Consider the following 14,608-nt stretch of genomic DNA (forward strand, 5'->3'; position numbering starts at 1 on the left):
TGATGAATATAATGTTACTCCTACTAATATTTCTGATATGTCAGTGGCTTTTTCAACATACAGTAACACCAACTCTACACACCTGTTCCACTACACACCAGAAGTAATTATAGATTTGAGGAAACGCCCCAACAGAATTATCCCACTACTCCAGTTGACAATACTTATTTGGAGTATGTGCCAAGTGGAGAGGATGCTCCCTTTACTGAAATACCCGCACAGGGAAGTATTCCTACTTCCAATACGTATTCTCATCTTTTGGCACTTACAGGAGAAAGTGAAACATTGAGTGCACAAGAGGCCTGTGGCATTAATAACCAAACAGGCAACCCAGGGGTGGAGACCCCAATTACAAATCAAATAAACCATAATGCTCAAGGAGGGGCAAGGCCGAATACACAAGATAGACATTCGGGTAATCAGTCCAATCGGGGCAACACTACTAGAAATTTTGGTTTAAAGAAAACTAGCGTTAACACTTATGCAAACAGACATCCAGGTAACTCCACCAGTAGAGGCAAAGCACTTAGACCTAATGGGCAACTATCAGTCAGGATTTTTTCATGGCAAGAACCACAAAAGAAAAAAAGAGGCAAAAGGGGGGGGGGGGGGGTGGGACTCACCAAAAAGAAAGTAGACTCAACACTGGACCCCACCCAAAAAGGATTTTTAATTTAAGCTCATATACATTATCAGTGGAGGAGGAAACCCTCTTACAGAATGGACTAAAATTAGCCCCAACATCTGAAGCCCGCCCATTCAATTTATACGCAATTATGAAGCAGTACTTAAGTAATTTAAGAGATATTTCATCAGTAGACCTCAAGAAGCACATAGAGGTATTAGCCATGAAGTTGTTTATGTACACACCTCACTTGCTAATAAGTCCACTTAACCCAATCAACAAGTATTCTAGTGCTTTTATCACCTTTGAGAATATGGTCACCTCAGATATCAGAAAAAATGACCAAAAAGAAGCACAAATATATACCACACAATTTGACCAAAAAGGAAAGGGAGGCGATCATATGTCTCCAGGAGAACCATGACATTATCATCCGCCCAGCGGATAAAGGGGGGGGGGGGGGGGGACTGTGGTACTTAGTCAAAAGATGTATGAAGATGAATCAATACGCCTCTTGGGGATCCTGTTACATATAAGAAATTAAAAAGTGACCCCACCCCAAAGTATACCAAGGAAATGGGAATTTTGGCCATAAAAGTTAAAAATTTGGGTATTCTTAATAAAAAGGAGTTTCAATTTATATGGAATAAGACTGAGTATTGCGGGGTTTTTTTTACCATATCCCAAAAGTCCATAACATCACATGTCCCCCCAGGAAGACCCATTGTCTCAGACATCAATTGCCTGACAGCAAACCTTTCCAAGTTTGTGGATACGCATCTACAAAAAGGTGTTCCCCACTTACCAGCATATTTGAAAGATACAGGGCATACCCTACAGATTTTGGCCCCTGTTGAATGGAAGAGTAGTTACATTTTGGGGACTTTGAACATTAAATCTCTGTATACAGTGATCAACCAAGAGAAGGGATGTGATGCAGCGTTGAACTTTCTAGAATTATCTAATTTATATGAGGTAACCCAAATTCAATTCATCTTGAATTGCACTGAATTCATCCTAACTCATAATTATTTTAGTTATGCCCAACAATTTTACCTCCAAACAAGGGGCACTGCCATGGGGACAAAATTTGCCCCTAGCTATGCAAACTTATATGTAGGGAGGTGGGAGGAATTAGACATCTTCAATAATGGTAAATTATGTGAAGGCCTCATTCTTTGGCGTAGATTTATTGACGACATTCTCTTTGTTTGGGATGGATCACTAGGAGACCTTAGTCTATTCCTGGCTGAACTGAATGATAATGATTTTGGTCTTAAATTTACTTCTACTGTAAGTATATCTATGGTTAATTTTTTGGACCTAACTATTTGTGTAAAACAAAATCTCACTACAAAATGTTACCGAAAGGAAGTAGACTAACAGTTAAATACACACATACTTCTAGCTGTCATTTACCTATTTGGCTTCCCAATATTCGGAAAGGTCAGTTCACCAGGATTCGTTGCAACTGCACGAAGATGGAAGATTTTATTACGGAAGCTGAATATGTTAAGCAACAATTTTTGAACAAGGGTTATGCGGCATCTCTGCTGGAAAGATCTGCAGAGGAAGCAAGATCCATTCCTAGACAAGAACTAGTGTACAAAGAAAAAACAGTAAAAGATCCCAAGCCTCTCCCAACAAATTAGCCATTTTGACCCAATATCATTCAAACCATAGGGTATTCAGCAATATCTGCAAATAATGGCCGATTCTCCAACAAGATAAGATTATAGGTGAACTCTTACCTAAACATCCAAGGTTCACCTATAGAAAAGCTCAAATCTTGGGTAATCTGGTAGCGCCGACAACTAAAATGAAAACAAAGGCTAGCAAACCGTCAATGGCGCATGCAAACAATTTTTCGCCCTCCCATATGGGATGCATCCCATGCAGGAGGTGCTCATGCTGTGTTTGCACAAAGATCAAGAAAAGCCTTCAAACTAGCTTTTCTAATTCATGTGGTAATAATCATTTTACTATTAAAGAAGCAAATTCGTGTTATACAATGGGAGTCATATATATTATCCAGTGCCCATGCGGGAAAATTTATATTGGGCGCACAAAAAGGCAGTTAAAAAGAATCAAGGAATATCTGGACAATATTAAAGGCTATACAGGGCACCCATTGTCACGCCATTTTTAAAACAAATGTCCAGAGTTGAGTCCAAATGGATATTTACTCAGGACAGTTTGGCACCGAAAGGGCTAAATCACGAAAGACGTAGTTACTTACCGGTAACGGATTTCTCAGAGCCCATGATGGCACCATGGAGAGAGGGGATCCGCCCTTCAAGGACAGGAAACCTACAGATAAAAAGGGCAGTACCTCTTTCCCACATCAGTTGTGTACAGAGCACAGAGAGGACCCCCAGGTTAGTAACACAAATTTTAACATTAAGAAGTTTACCAGACACCTTTTGACTAAATATAGGTAATAATTAAATGTGCACAACCATGTGTGAAGGGAGGGAGTGTACGGGTGCCGTCATGGGCTCTGAGAAATAAAGTTACCGGTAAGTAACTAAGTCTTTCTCCTTCCCCCATGACGGCACCACGGAGAGAATTGCAGAGAAATGTCATTTAGGGAGGGACCACCACTTCCAGAACCCTTCTACCAAAGGTAAGGTCCGAAGAAAAGGTTAGATCCAGCCGCTAGAGCTTAAAGAATGTAGAAGGGGAAGACTAGGTTGCAGCTCTACATATCTGCTCAATTGAAGCACCGCCTTTCTCCGCCCAGGAGGCTGCCACTGCCCTAGTTGAGTGAGCCTTTAAATCCTCCGGGGCGGTCTCTCCGCTTGATGGAGTATGCCAGGGAGATCGAGTCCCTTATCCACCTTGCCAGTGTGCCCTTGGAAGCTTTGTCCCTTCCGAGGACCCTGGAAGCACACAAAGACCTGTCCTTCCTATACTCCTTTGTGGCCTCTAAGTACTGGATAATGCACCTTCTGACATCTAAGGTGTGAAGGTTTTCTTCCCCCCTGTTTTTGGGATTCGAGCAAAAGGAAGGGAGGGTGACCTCCTGCGATCTATGGAAGTGTGATCCCACCTTAGGAAGGTATGCTGGGTCAGTCCTAAGTGTCACCCTGTCCTCTAGAATTTGCGTTAAGGGGGGCCCTGCTGATAAGGCTTGCATGTCGCTAACTCTACGTGCCGATGTGAGGGCTACTAAGACGTCTTAAGAGATAGGACTTTTAGAGACGCATCTGCTAAAGGTTCAAAGGGATGTTCGAATATTGCTGAAAGAACTAAATTTAAGTCCCAAGGAAGAGTATTACGGAGGGGATGGGCCTAGACCTGTGTGATGCCTTGATAAACCTAGAAATCCACCTATTTCTGGCCAGGTCGCAGTTGTATAGGGCTCCTAGTGCTGCCACCTGAACCTTTAGAGTGCTTGTGGCTAGACCCCGCTCCAACCCCTTTTGCAGGAACTCCAAGATGGAGCCTCCCCTAGTACCTTCAACCACGCAAATGAAAAAAATTTTTTCCAGGTTTTACCGTAAAGTCTGGTGGTTACGGGATTCCTACTCTGTAGTAGAGTGGAGATTAAATTCGGGGAAAACCCTCTATCCTTAATAGCACCCTCTCAAAATCCAAGCTGTCAAGTGTAGATTTGCTACCCGAGGGTGGAGGACCGGTCCCTGGAAAAGGAGATCCGAAATCTCCGGAAGAACCCAGGGGTCGGAGGTGGACATTATCCTCGGCCAGGAAAACCAGGGCCTCTTCGGCCAGAAGGGAGCTATCAGAATTAGGTTTGCCTTGTCTTCCCTGACTTTCCTCAGAACTGTCACTATCAGAGCGATCGGAGGAAAGGCATAGACTAGCTGGTGGTTCCATGGGAATGAGAAGGCATCTAATGCCACGGGGGTTCCCCTTGGGGTTGATAGAACAAAAAAGTAGACATATTCTGTTCAGCCAGTTGGCGAATACAGTGCTGGCCAAGAGTATTGGCACCCCAGCAATTCTGTCTGATAATACTCAGTTTCTTCCTGAAAATGATTGCAATCACAAATTCTTTGGTATTCTCTTCATTTAATTTGTCTTCAATGAAAAAAAACAAAGAATTGTCCTAAAGCCAAGTTGGATATAATTCCACACCAAACCTAAAAAGGGGGTGGACAAAAGTATTGGCACCCTTTGAAAAATCATGTGATGCTTCTCTAATTCGTGTAATTAACAGCACCTGTAACTTACCTGTGGCACCTAACAGGTGTTGGCAATAACTAAATCACACTTTCAGCCAGTTAACATGGATTAAAAGTTGACTCAACCTCTGTCCTGTGTCCTTGTGTGTACCACATTGAGCATGGAGAAAAGAAAGACCAAAGAACTGTCTGAGGACTTGAGAAACCAAATTGTGAGGAAGCATGAGCAATCTCAAGGCTACAAGTCCATCTCCAAAGACCTGAATGTTCCTGTGTCTTCCGTGCGCAGTGTCATCAAGAAGTTTAAAGCCTATGGCACTGTGGCTAACCTCCCTAGATGTGGACGGAAAAGAAAAATTGACGAGAGATTTCAACACAAGATTGTGCGGATGGTGGATAAAGAACCTCGACTAACATCCAAACAAGTTCAAGCTGCCCTGCAGTCCGAGGGTACAACAGTGTCAAGCCGTACTATCCGTCAGCGTCTGAATGAAAAGGGACTGTATGGTAGGATACCCAGGAAGACCCCACTTCTTACCCCGAGACATAAAAAAGCCAGGCTGGAGTTTGCCAAAACTTACCTGAGAAAGCCTAAAACGTTTTGGAAGAATGTTCTCTGGTCAGATGAGACAAAAGTAGAGCTTTTTGGGAAAAAGCATCAGCATAGAGTGTACAGGAAAAAAAAAGAAAAAAAAGAAGAGGCATTCAAAGAAAAGAACATGGTCCCTACAGTCAAACATGGCAGAGGTTCCCTGATGTTTTGGGGTTGCTTTGCTGCCTCTGGTACTGGACTGCTTGACCGTGTGCAAGGCATTATGAAGTCTGAAGACTACCAACAAGTTTTGCAGCATGTAGGGCCCACTGTGAGAAAGCTAGGTCTCCCTCAGAGGTCATGGGTCTTCCAGCAGGACAATGACCCAAAACACACTTCCAAAAGCACTATAAAATGGTTTTAGAGAAAGCACTGTAGATTTCTAAGGTGGCCAGCAAGGAGTTCAGACCTGAATCCCATAGAACACCTGTGGAGAGATCTCAAAATGGCAGTTTGGAGAAGGCACCCTTCAAATATCAGGAACCTGGAGCAGTTTGCCAAAGAAGAATGGTCTACAATTCCAGCAGAGCATTGTAAGAAACTCATTGGTCAGAATTGAAAAATTTGGCCAGGTCACGAAGGCAAAAAACAGGCTCTGGCGCGAAGTGGTTAAGGAACCCATGACCCTTGCTAGATGGTCCTTGCAATGGTTGAACGAGTTTCCTATTAGCAGATGGTCCAGGTACGGGGTGATGAGGATGTTTTGCTCCCTCAGATGGGCCATTACCTCTGCCACCATTTTTGTGAAAACCCTTGGGGCCATTGCTAGACCGAAGGGGAGGGCGGTATACTGGTAGTGTTTGACTACTACTTTTAGCGATACTGCTACTCTCAGGAATTTCTGGTAGTCTGTGTATGGGGATGTGATAATAGGTGTCCTTGAGATCCAGGACAGCCATAAAACAGTCTGGGAACAATAATTTTACTGACGATTTTATTGACTCCATCTTGAAGGTTTGCACTTTTAGAATGGGTTTAATTTTTTCAGGTTTACAATTGTCCTTAATGTCCAGTCTGTTTTTTTTCCTGAGGAACAGAGGGGAGTAGAATCTTTCGCCTTCCTCCTGTGCAGGGACTTCCTGAAGGACTGCTTTCTCTATTAGGCCTAGAATTTCTTGTTCTAGTGCTAGTTCTACCCCTGATGACCTCATGGGGGTTATGACGAAGTTCAGACAGGGGAATGGAGTGGAACTGGAATTTTAGTCCTGCTTTTATCAGGTCTAAAATCCAAGGGCTGTTTGATATTTTTTCCCAGGGTGGGAGGAAAAGTCGTCCCCCCCCCCCACCTGGGGCTGACTCTCATTGGGCAGGCTTCTTGTCATCGCTGGGGGGCCTGTTAAACAAACCTTTTGGCCTTTTTTCTTCCTATCCACCCACCTATCCTGATCTTTGGGGGGGGGGGGGGGTGTTTTCCTGCTCCGAAAGGACTTCCTGTACAAAGTACCGGAGAGGACCGGGAAGAGTTTGTTATCCCCAGCTTTATCAAGGATATCATCCAAAGTAGATCCGAATAGGAATTCCCCCTCGCAAGGAATGGAACAGTGTCTAGATTTGGTTTGGAGGTCACCTGGCTAGCATTTAAGCCAGAGGGCCCGTCTGGCTGCGTTAGAGAAGCTCGCAGCCCTGGCAGCCAGTCCGACAGAATTGGCTGATGCATCAGCCAAAAAAAAGCTGCTGTGCCCTTCATTACTGGGATGGAGCCTGGTATGTTATCCCTTGACATTTTGTTTCTAAGTTGCGCCTCTAGCTGATCTAGCCAGACCATTAAAGATCTGGCCGTACATGTGGCTGCCACGGCAGGTTTTAACCCTTCTCCTGCTGCCTCCTAAGCTCCTTTCAGGAAGGAGTCCGCTTTTTTGTCCATTGGGTCTTTTAGCACCCCCATGTCTTCAAATGGCAGGGAAAAATTTTTTAAAGGCTTTAGCTATTGCAATGTCCAACTTTGGCGCCTTCCCCCAGAAGGAGCACACCGGGTCCTCAAAGGGGTATTTTCTATTAGGGGACAACAAACCCTTCCTTTTGGCTTTTTCCATTCTCTCTTAATCAGGGAGTGGACTTTATCATTGAGAGGAAAAGATCTTTTCTTCTGTTCCAGGCTACTAAACATATACTGGGCTGATTTCTTAGGGCAAGGATCTATCAACCACATAGTGGACCTGACTGCCTTAATTAAATTATCCATACCCTCTATAGGGAAACAGCTACGCCCCCACCCTCAGAAGATGACGAGGACGAAGATAAGCCAGACAAATCTGAGTCTACCACCTCCCCGTCCGAACTGCTAGATCCTGATACAGGGGATAGATTCATGTTTTTTTCTCGTTTCTTTCCCCCCTTCTGCAGGGACTTGAATGTATCCTCGACATGGGATTTAATCAGGGAATTGAGGTATAAGGCGAACTTAGGGGTCTCCTCACAAATTGTTTGTTCAATGCACGAGTTGCATAGTCTTTTTTTGCCATGTGGTGGGCAGATCCTCTGCGCAAAGTGTGTGTTTGGACTTGCCCGTACTCTTACTTCCCTGAAGAGAGAAGAAAGGAGAAGGGGTGTCCAGAGTTACAAGTGAGCTTTCACAAAGATCACTTACTGACCTGCTGTAAGAGGGAATACTGGATTTGAAGAGGAACCCGTTCCAGTAGCTGGGTCTTTCCTTGAGGTTGACGCCACACTGGAGTCCATGTAAAGAAGACCTGCCAGACTGCCCGCTTCCACCGCTGTGTTGGCATGAATGGTCACTGGGGGGGGGGGGGGGGTCCTTTCGTGCGATTCCCATTTACAGAGGTGATGGTGAGTGGGGGTGCAGGGATTGCACCTCAAGTAGCTCCTGCTCGCTCATGGCTAAAGGGTGCCAGAGTGTGGCACTTCCCTGGTGCATTCTGGCAATTTAACCCCTATAGGGCCCCCCCCCCCCCACCTGTACACCTCCAGCATGGGGAACACCCCCCCCCCCAGGGGAGTCCATCCCGTCCCCCCACCGCTTCCTTCTGCTGGGCAAACCGTCCCCCGATTCCCGCGCATTCAAGCGCGCCGCTCCCAAAGGGCATTGTGGCGCGCGTCACTTCCAGTGCGCACGCACGCCCAGACCGCCGACACCCAGTGGTGCATTGCGGCTCGCGTCAGAGGGGAAGCGTCCAGCGGGCACTCCGCAATGGTCCCCGGAAGCCAAGGCATACTCACCGAACTGGGCCCCGGAAGCTCAGGCATACTCACCAACCTGGGCCCCGACACCACTGGAGAATGCGGCAGCTCCAATCTCAATCTTCTCCTGCGCTGCGTCTCCCTGCCACCCTAGAGGCCCACTGACCCCAGCGGTGGCGCTACAGGACACTGCACCAGCCGAGGCAGGGAACCCGCGCAGCCTGAACCGGTCTGGCCGAGCCTGGTAAGTAAGTATTGTTGTTCTTCCTTCTTCTCCTGTAGGTCCCCGTCAAGGACAAGAAACCAACTGATGCGGGAAAGAGGTACCACCCTTTTTATCTGTAGGTTTCCTGTCCTTGAAGGGTGGATCCCCTCTCTCCGTGGTGCCGTCATAGGGGAAGGAGAAATTGAATTGTGCGCCATTTAAATCTAGTGCTCACAGGAGCTATCCCCTCAAAAAGGTGGCAGATTGGTTGGTTAGGCCACGTGTTAAACGCATGCGATCAGGTAGACCCCAGCGCACAATATGAGGTGCTCCTCAGTTAGGTACATCTAAGAGGGGCAAACCTATAGTTTGAGCACACAGATGCGCTTGTGCGTGTTTTTCATTTACCAAGCACTGTTGACTCTTTTTAAGGGTATCTCAGGGTACGAGCTAACACTACATTCTCGCATATATGGGACCTTTTAAGTTAACATTTTTTGTGTTGCATTTTAATCTTTTTTAATTACACGAGTCACTAGGAGCATTTTATTTCCACTTACCATCATGTTGACATCGTATATTCTGACAGTAAAAAGTATATAGAGGTATCTAATTAGGGGTTATTTATTCACATATGGTACAAATAGGCAACGATCCCCATTAGGTTCCTATGCTCTGGGATACATAGGCACATAGTATGCACTTACATCACCACACAGGTTTTTAGTTTATACTTTTAATTATTAAATAAACATTTTTTTTTTTAATAGTTGAATCTACCAGTGGTGGTGTAAATGGAGTAAACAGGTCTTTCTTTCCTTTTTAAGTATGTGTTTGTTTGGATATTCTCCTACACTAAATATGGCATTTAAGGGCGTGTATGTTTTTTTTTCCGTTTGTTCTTACTGGTTGGCAGCAGGCTGGCAGTGCCATTTAAAGGCAGGAGGTCTAGGTGAGCCACACCCTGAGGAAGAAGGACTGTCCTTCGAAACGCGTCGGTCTCTTTTTGTGGCCCCCTGTACATCTCGTACTTAGGGCTGTGATGTCACAGTGCCACACCCCCACCAGCTCTGCGCTCACGCGGCCAAGCTTCCGGCCAGAGCACGCCGCGTTTGTATCAGCGCTACCGAGTGGGTAAGAGGCACATTTTCGGGAGGACGCTCCCGCTTTACCCCGCCGGCTCACCAGTACAGACTCAGCTGGACGTATGGTAACAGTGCGCATCAACTGCTGAACCATTGTGCTCGGTCTGGCTGGCTGAGGACTTCCACGCCACAACCAACAGCTGATGGCTGTGATTCTGCAAATCCTGCCTAATCAACACACCTTTCTACAGAAGTAGCTCATACTTCTCAGAGTAAGTGCTGCCACTTTTCCCTCTTTTTTCATAGAGTTATTGTTGATTGATCCTAGCTACAATGAGTGTATCCTCACTGAGGGGGCAGTTAGAAGTAGGACATCCATTGGGTTGCACTTTCATTTTCCTTTTTTTTTGTATTTATCTACATCCATCTAGTCAGAGGCACCAGCTCTGAATGTACTTAGCGCGGTAGTATTGGGGTTGTTTTAATAATAATAATAATAATAATAATAATATTACATTGTGCAGGCAGATACACACAGAACCTGCTTACTACTAGCAGCTTTTATATCCTGTGTGAAGCGCCAGTGTGTTTTTTAGCTTTTGGTATTTTATTAGATATTTGGAGGAGCAGGGATCTTATGAACAGGTTGCTGGAGTGCTGTTCAAGACTACTAAAAGATAGTGGATTAAGGCTGTGTGCCCACGATGCGTTTTTCAAGCGTTTATGCTGCGGAATTTCAGAAGCATAAACACTTGGGAAACGCTTGGTAAACCTTCCCCCATGGTCTCCAATGCAATTCTGCACTTTCAATGCCCATGCTACGGATTTTTCCGTAGAGTTTATGCTGCGCTCAAAAATCCGCAGCATGTCCTTTAATTTTGCAGAAGCGCGGCGTTTTCGCCGCCATTGACTTGCATTAGAACGCGCCAATTCCGCAAGACTGCATCTGTACTTGCGTAATTGGCACGTTCTAATGTGCGGATGGTACCCGGGTGTGGAGGAAAGGAGACTACTCCACATCCAGGTACCATTAAAAGCTGTAAAAAAAAAAAAAAAAAAAAAAAAAATGAATAAAATAAAAAATAAAGATTATATTCACCTTCAGACGGCCCCCGGACTCCATTGTGCTTGCAGACAGATCGCGCAGGACTGTAGGACCTGCGGTGACGTCACAGTCATGTGATGGCAGGTCCTTCACTACAGAGCACCACGATCTGCCGGCAGCCAGGACAGGAGCGCATCAAGACAGCAGGGTCCATCGGAAGGTAAGTATAGGTTTATTTTTTTATTTTTAACCATTCTCTCGGGTCACACTATATAAATCCATGCTGTTTGCATGGATTTATATAGTGTGACCTAGTTGTCAAGCACTTTCCAAGTGATGCTAAAAATCGCTTGGAAAGCGCTTGTCAACCCGCATGCGGAAATGCAAGTGAAGAATGATTCACATCCGCATGTCCCTGGCAGGAAAAACGCATGTACAATCGGCATGTACAATCCACATGTGTTTTTTCTGCCAGGGAGATGCAGAAACGCTCAGGAAAAAATCCTGAGCATTTCGGCATGGTGGGCACATAGCCTTAGTTTTTATAGGAAACATGGTGACACCTTTTTAAGAAGGAAGCTGTGGCCATGTTTTTTTTGCTACCCCATTTAAGAGCCGCATTATCTAGGGATAGAGAGCCTAATTCTAGTGATGCATTACTTAGGGCTTGTGCATATAAAATCAGACGAGCGCTATCAGATTTTTAAATTGGATAACACACTGCTCCATTTTATTCAATGGCGCAATGCAGATAACTGACGTTTTCTCACTGACAAAAAAAAAAAAAGTCCCACTTTTCTGGATAAAAGTTGTACTGATTCTTTTATACTGTCATTTAACCCCACCCTTCCAATGCAAATTACTGCAGCTTTGATAAAATCTGTTTTCTCTGCTGCTGATCTACTAATTCTTTGAATGTTGAGCTCTTTATAACGCCATCCACACCACTGATTGGCAGGTTTCTAAGTACCATGTGCATAGGCAGAAAACTGCCAATCAATGCTGGGGGGGGGGGGGGAATATAGAGAACTCATGAATGTTGAGGACTGCACAGCAGAAGGTATAATACTAATAATAACCTCCTGCAGATGAAATAGTGATTGTGGGGTTTTTTGTTTGAATATATATATCTGAATCAGCATCTATCCTTCATCGTGATGCTCTCAGACTAGATGGCCTGTCACCAGGTTTTCACTGTCTGAGCAGGTTTTCTGACTGTAAATGTAGCACCCTGAGGACTCGGCTGCTACAGGGGTATTACACCTCAAGCCAGAGGTGTGGTATTCCACTCCCAGGTAAGGATGGAGTGTGGGACTGAGCTCAGTAGGCTGCACACTACATACATCCCATTTCCGGGGGACAGAACAATGGTACTCCCACTAGATAAATGTGCAGGTACGACAGTGTCTGTCCCTGGCTGGAGTGGGAGGGGGGTGGAACATCCCAGTAGTGTAGGGGCAGATAGGGGGAGCAGTCTGGGTAAAGATAGGAGCTCATTGGGTGCTGGTCACCTGAGCTCACACATAGAGGGAGTATATAAGGTGGGCACCATCTAGAGAACAGGGTCAGACAGGCAGACAGTCAACGGTCAGTCTTTTGTAGAGCAGAGGAGAAGAGCAGAGAAGCTCAGGCAGCTCCAAGGCCCAGAGTGAGAGAGGAGAAAAGAAAGGCCCAGAGAGGGGAGAAGAAGGAACCCCAAGAGCCCAGAATCAGAACACAAGGGTGAAGGGTTGGCAACACGGGTACCGGAACCTGAACTGGTGGAGGCCACTAATCCTTAGCCAGAAACCGGAGGTCGTGGGCAGGATCTGCCACGACCCTCACCAAATCCACCCGGAAGGCACACCGAGCATAGGGTCTGGGAAGCTAAAGAAAGTTCAACCAATAAAAGACCCGAGGGAGCCGGACATAGGTGGATCCCTGGTGGGAACGGCCAGTAGAGAGGGAAAAGTCAGAAAGGGAGCTCAGGATCACGCTCCAGAATTCCTTGGGAGTTGGCCGAGTCCAGGACCTGGTGGACGCAGCACGGCTCGGGTGGTCACTCAAGGCCGGAGTGACCAGTACAACAGCAGTAAGTAAAAACCCTGAACTGCACAGCCTGACTGAGTTTTCTTCCTGCACCTCCACAACCACCATCCTCTACAACTGACCCCCTGAGGCTATACCCCTCCCGTTGGGGGTTATACTACCAGAGCTGCACACACACCACCAGCCTCAGCGGACCCTGCTGCAGCGGCGGCCGTATTGACCGCAAATCAACGGGTGGCGTAGTCGACACAAAGAACATCCAGCAACATCAGTAAGGACTGCCACACACTGAGCTTGACACCCTGGGCACGGACCGGGTCACCGCCACTCGGAGACTACAACCCCCATCTGATCCGGCTCCGGGTATTCCCCCAAACAACACTGGCCCAGGGGGCGCGTCATAAGCATACAGACAGGCGACACGTACGCATTCTGTCCATTCTGGTGGAACTGCTTCAAACTATTGTAGAGACACCAAAGTCACAACATTTTTTGCACAACTTCATGTTGCACAAAAATGTTGAAACCATTTTTTTTATTTTTGGAAGGAGGGAGGGAATAAATGCTGTGATGAATCAGGGCCTGATGTCTTCTCCCAAGGGACTTCCACCAATGGTGAGAACAAAGGCTTTAGAGGAATGGCACAGCCCTCATCATGTGGGTGTGTGGGGAGGGGGGTACTTCCTACTAGTGCAGCCCAGGTTCCCTTTAAGTAAGAGGAGGCGGTTTGTCTTGTTCATTGACTTTTCAAGAGCGAGAACTTTTCCATAGTGAGGACATGTATGACAGTGAGAGGAGGGTGATGGGGGTGGGAACTAACAAGTTACAGCAGAGAACACAAACGTTATGGGTGAAGGTAATGTGACCTGGCTGCTGAAAGGTAGTCAAGTCATCGTCACTGAAACAACATGCCCGCTGTTCCAGGAAGAGAGAAATCTTCTCCACAAGCAAGCGGCGAACGGTCTCTGGCCACAAACACAAGCCCCTTTGGCGTACGAGAGCCCCCACATTAGTCTCCTCTGTAACACGGCCGGTATCCCTCCGCCGCCGCGCTCACACGGTGCATGTACCTGACAATCGCGGGGACACAATCCGCGCCGCACTTCTCGCTACTTTCGCCCCGATTCCCTTAAACCTTTGCACACAAAGCCTCGTTGCGAAATCTCCCAGGTCTTTCTCCTTCTTATAGGCAGCATGATGCAATCAGGTGAATGACGTGTCGCCTAGCCAATCAGAGACTGATGTGTACAAGGATCACGTTACACAGGCCGTAGCGAATCGTCAGGCAGAATAACAGTGGAAAACAAGTTAAGGGCTAATGTCACGGACGTCACTTCTACTTCTGTTCCTCTATTCACTATTCAGTTTTGGAGCTCGGCTTTTCCTTCAGAAGCCGAAGAGTCCTCACACTTGACAGGTGTTTTATTTTGCATCAAACTTTATTACTGGGCTTGTTCTACACAGTTTATGATGTAACAAGTTCTAGTTCTTAATGGGACTTGTCGCAGCCCTAATAATAGGACTAAAGGTGTCATCCAGCAGTAGCACTTAGGTTTGCTAAGGCTATGTTATCCCTCGAAGGCTGGTTGCACGTTAATGACCAGGCCAATTTTTACAATTCTGACCACTGTCACTTTATGAGGTAATTACTCTGGAACGCTTCAACGGATCCCCCTGATTCTGAGATTGTTTTTTGTGACATATTGTGCTTCATGATTGTGATAAATTTTCTTCGATATCAC

General features: G+C 46.1%; 1 protein-coding gene across 2 annotated transcripts in view; it reads right to left on the bottom strand.

Annotated features, from left to right (window-relative positions):
• The window catches only part of CEBPG (CCAAT enhancer binding protein gamma), a 119,939-nt gene extending 105,838 nt beyond the window's left edge, over positions 1 to 14,101 (bottom strand). For both annotated transcript variants that reach the window (XM_073643031.1, XM_073643030.1), the window contains exon 1: positions 13,937 to 14,101. The gene's annotated coding sequence lies outside the window, so the exon portion shown is untranslated. The remainder of the gene's footprint in view (positions 1 to 13,936) is intronic.
• Positions 14,102 to 14,608: the final 507 nt, after the last annotated feature.

The sequence above is a fragment of the Phyllobates terribilis genome, unplaced genomic scaffold, assembly GCF_046119375.1.
Source record: "Phyllobates terribilis strain yellow unplaced genomic scaffold, ASM4611937v1 Scaffold_8__6_contigs__length_399053987, whole genome shotgun sequence".
NCBI lineage: Eukaryota > Metazoa > Chordata > Amphibia > Anura > Dendrobatidae > Phyllobates > Phyllobates terribilis.